We start from the raw sequence: 5,220 nt of genomic DNA on the forward strand, positions 1-5,220 counted from the left end.
CCCCCTCCCCCTCCCCCCTTCAACAGGGTCTCATCTAGCTCAGGCTGGCCTCCAACTCATTATTTGGCTGAGATCATCCTTGAACTCCTGCTTCTACCTCCTAAACGCTGGGTTTCTAGGCATGTGCCACCATACCTGCCACGCTGTGCTTTCTAAAATATCTCTCCAGGCTTCATTTGTACCCCCTTTTACACTTGTAATTGTGCATCCAGCTTTGTGACCCTTGAGCTGTGGTCTGTCTTTATCTGGCACCTAGGCTCCACCAGGTGTAAAGGCAAACACGCAGAATCCCAGTATACAGGAGGTTGAGGTAAGAGACTTGCTCTAAGTTGGAGACTTGCCTGGGCTACACACAGAGACTGTCTCAAAACAAAAACAAATAATCAAATAGAAACCCCACAACCCAACTATTATAAATTAAAGTGCTGTGTTCGGGTGTCACGTTGGAAAGGGATGAACTTGTCATGGTTCATCTTTGCTGTCAACTTGACTGACTGTGGAATCACCTAAGAGACCTTTGAGGGTGTTGAATGGGGAGAGAAGACACACCCTGAATATGAACATGCTCTCTCATGTGCTGGGCTCCCAGACTGATCAAAAGGGGAAAAGACAGAAGTAGAGCCCCAGTGTTCACCTCCCCCACTCTCTGCAGACACCATGTGATCAGTGGCATATAGTGGACTGTCCCTTCAAACTGAGCCAGAAGAAACTTCGTTCCTTCAGGTGTTTTTGTCAGGTGTTTTGTTGAAGCCATGAGAAAAGTAACAAATACAGGGTGGGGGAGACGGTTCAGTGGGCAAAGTACTTGCTGTACAAGCATGAGGACAAGAGTTTGGATCCCCAGAACCCACATAAAACACTAGGTGAGCATGGCAGCCACTTGTGATTCCAGTGAGGGAGGCAGAGACAAGGAATTTTTAGAGTAAGCTGGCTAGCCACACTAGCCAAAATGGAGAGCTTGCATTCTGTGAGAGACCTTGCCTCAGTATATAAGGTGGAGAGTGATTGAGGAAGACACCCAGTGTCAACCTTGGGTCTCTGCATCCATAAGTACTCACACAAAGGTGCATGTGCACTCACACCCATGTACACCCATATACATGTAAACATGTATACACACACCTGCATGCTCACCACATAGGCAAAAAAGGAGGTAGATATGATCAAGATACACTGTTTACATGTATGAAATTGTCAAAGAATAAATAAAAGATTTTATGTATATAAAAAGGAAAAATAATGACTATAGAAACAGAAACCTCCTGAGGTCCATCTGCTGGGCTCCTAGGCCATTTCAGGCTGCAGCGCAATGTTCAGCTGCAGCAGGTGTTAGGAAGCTTAGGCTGAGTACATAAGGAGATGATCAGTGAGTAGTGAGCCAACAGGGGAAGGAGGAGCTGTCAGGGTCCCCACTGTGAAGTCAGGTGGACTGTCCAGGTGCAGTGGAGGTCCTGGAGGGCAGAGAGAGTCCTCAACCTCGTGCTTGGGCCCTCACTCAGTGTTCCTCTCACCTTTCACTCTAACATCCAAACTCCAGCTTCAACTCCATCTTGACCTCCAACCCGTCTCCTGCTCTGATTGCAGCCCTGAATCCAGTCTTCTGTCCAACTGTAAACCTGTCCTGAAATCTTAACTTCAGTCATCATCCTGCCTTAGATCTGGATCCAGGTCAGATTCTAACTGAAGCTTCAAGTGGTAACCTGTGTCCTCAGCCCTCAGCCCTCAGCTTTTAAGCTCAGTTCTCACCCAAGCTCAGCTCCAGCCATCATGACCTTAACTTCAGTGTTAGCCTGACCCATTCTACCCCAAATCAGTTTCATTCTCAACCCAATCCAACCACCAGATCCAACCTCAGCCTCCATAGCAGACCCAGTCCCACTTTATAACCTCCCGCAGTCTTAGCCCACCTTGGCTTCAGACAAGGTCCCTGTCTTAGCCCCAACCAAACCTCATCCCCAAACTAATTCCGACCACAACTTCCTTCCCAGTTTCAGCCCTGCCCTGGCTCCAACCTCAGTCCTAGTCACCAGACTGTCCTTTGGGCTGGTTGTCTGACTGTGGCCTGTAGTCCTTCATCTTGGAGCCCTGATGGGTCCTCCTGAGAGTGAAGTGAGATCCTGGGTCATGATCACATTGTACAAACTGTCCACATAGCTAGATGATCTCTACGACCAGGGAGTGGCTCCCTGTCTTTGTGTTACAGGTGGAAGTGGGGCTCCAAAATGAACTAACTGGTATGTGGTGAAGGAGATGCTAGAACTCAGCTTTCTCAGCTCTGCTCCATGCTATAAAGAACACGAGGGGCTCTTGGCTCTGTGTGGATATGTTAACAGCAGTTCCTCCATCTCACAGCATCTGTGGGTGGGTGGTCTCTACTGCAGATGGCACAGGAACAGTCATAGTGTTTCTCACCGTGAGTTTAGGAAGACCCATGACAGGGAGAGATGCAGTATGTTGAAGAGTAAGTAGGACTGAGTGTCTGGTCAGGCCCCAAGCAGGATGGTTTGCTGTGATGGACAGAATACTTAAAGAGGCAAGGGCAGAGTTCAGAAACAACCAGAGATGGTGAGCCACAAGACCAGTGATAGTTGGAAGTACTCCCCCATCTAGGGCTGATGGAACTGCAAGGAAAGGGTGTCCTGGAGCCTAGGAAGGATGGATGCTAGGTGATGCCACTGTGAGTTGTAGTCATGGCAAAACCCAGTTGCTGCTGAAAATGTCACCCCAGAGGAAGAGTGGGAGCAAATCCTGACCTTCTTTTTTCCCTCCAATCTCTGCTGCTTAAGCTTCCAACTACCTGGATCCAATCGGGTGTCCAAGTCCAACCTCTGGGGTCAGACCCTGGGGACACTGGGCAGGATTGAGAAGGGCAAGGGTGATTCTGGTCAGAGACCCACGTAGAATTAACAGCCCAAGGAGAAAGAGGGAACAAGGGACAGGTTATTACAGAGGGACAGGCATCAGGAGACACACATGGAGGGAGTTGGTAAGGGTGGAAGTGAGGGAATGGGAAAGGACTGAGGTAGCTCTGTGGAACCCCAATCCAGCTCCTCTGCATCTTCTCAAACTCCCAGGAAGTGAATGCCTGGAGCTGGCAGGGGGCAGAGAAGTCAGTGGAATGTGAGCAGTGAATCCCAAGCCTTCTGTTCCCAGCTCTGGAGAAGCAGTGAAACCCTGAGGTAACCTGTGTCGCCCCACCCCTGGTCCACCCAGCAGGTTCTAGGTCCTAGGTCGCTGGAACACAGAAACACTGTAGAGTGAATGAAACTCAGCTTCCAGCTTGACATTACTTAAGCATGCATGATTTAATGGCATGCTATCACTGTTTTATAGATAAGGAAACTGAGGCTCATGCAGAAGGGGCTTTTTCAAGACTGGGCCATGATTTATTTATAGAACTTTGAACTTGGCTGCAGGTGGAGCCTGAACCCTAACTTCACACTGAGTCCTGATCCAGATCTCAGACTGGGACTACCTCTGGAATGCCCCTGTGGATGGAAATTTTTCCAAAAGAAACTTTTACTAAAGAAAGATTGCTACTACTTATGAAATACTCCATGCTGGGTACCATGCTGGGCACCTCGCATGAGTTAGCTCATTTAATCCCCTCAATCGTTTATAAATTTCATGCTCCTCATTTTATAAATGGAGAAAACGGGACTTGGGGAGGTTAAATAACCTTTTAATGTAACGTGTTCCCCAGCTGGTACGTGGTGGAGTAGGACTCAAACCTACCTAGGCTCTCTAAGTTTTCACTCTTAATGTCTCACTGCAGAAGGAGGACCAGAAATTGTAGTTCTTCCCACTTCTACAACCAAGTAGCCTACAAATCCCTAAGTATGAGCCAGCACAGGTAGGCTTGGTGCACATAACTCCTGGGTCTTTGAGCCTCAGGGGCAATCTATGTTGAAGGATGCTGGAGAGAGGATGGGCCTTCCTTTCTATTACCCAAGGGAAGGAGAGGAGACAGCAGGGTCTGTGGGCTATTGTGTAGGGGATATTGTGTATCGCAAAGAACACTGTATCTCCCTCCCCCCATTACACATGTGGGCATGGTCCATGACATATGGGTATGGTGTACAATGATGAGAGAGGATGTGTGCCTACCTTGGAATGTACTGGGTGTGTGAGGAGTCACCCCCTACCAGTTCAGTGCTGTGCACAGTGCAAGATATGTGAAAGGCCTGTTCAAGCCCCAGTTCAGGGCTGGGGATGCACCTCATTTGGTAGAGTGCTAGTCCAACATGCATGCTGCCCTGGGTTTTATCCCTAGTACTGCATAAACTAGGCATGATGGCACATGCCTGTAATCCTGGCATTTGGGAGGTAGAGGCAGGAGGATCAGAAATTCGAGGTTGTCCTTGGCTGCATAGTGAGTTCAAGTCCAGCTTGGGTTATGTGAAACCTTTTCTCAGGAGGAAAAAAAAGGTGGCAAAGGGGATTTTCCAGAAAATCAGGGTGAGTCAGCAGGGTTTTTGTCGATATCTCGTCCCCTTTCTGAGTCTCCCTGTACATCAAACTCTCCTCTTGTGTTCCATAACCCCCTAAAGAGATGCAGAGATATAGTGCCTGGGAGCAGGAGGCCTGGCATGTTCTTTGGGCCATCTTTGGGGCCTGTTTGTTTCTATACAAAGGAGGGTGGTGGTCTCATGGGTCCTTGAGATCCCTTTCCACCCATTTTCCTGCTGTCTCTTCAGCTGGGAGCCCCTCCATCCAAACCCATGTGCCGGTAGGCATCGGCGCTGACCGTGGTGCTGAAGGTAGCCAAGGCCTCCACAGAGGCTTGGAGCCAGGGAAGGTGAGCCATTTGCACACACACCTCATGACCTGGGATAGAGGAAAGTTAGCTTCACTGAGCACTTACTGTGCACTGAGTCCTTTTCTGTTTCCACACAATGTCACATCGAATGATTACAGCTTGTCTTGGAAGAGGAGAATATCATGAGGAAACTGAGTTTCAGGAGCCGTGGGTCCAACACCTTCCAGGAAGCTGAAGGCTGATCGCCTGAGTTTGGGTTCCAGTCTGGTCCTGGGACAATTAAGAGCAGCAGAGAAAACAGTGGCATGCAGAAATGGTTGATAAAACTGCGAGGGAAGGTCTGTTGACACTGATTTGGAGCCTGCGGCCAGAGATGAATGATTGAAACACCAGGCTTGTTAAAGCGAGAGCACGTTTGATTTCTCTCCCCTGCACTGCATGCGATTTCGCTGGAGGGAAGT

This window comes from Nannospalax galili, unplaced genomic scaffold (assembly GCF_000622305.1).
Source record: "Nannospalax galili isolate Female #2095 unplaced genomic scaffold, S.galili_v1.0 scaffold944, whole genome shotgun sequence".
In the NCBI taxonomy this organism is placed as follows: domain Eukaryota; kingdom Metazoa; phylum Chordata; class Mammalia; order Rodentia; family Spalacidae; genus Nannospalax; species Nannospalax galili.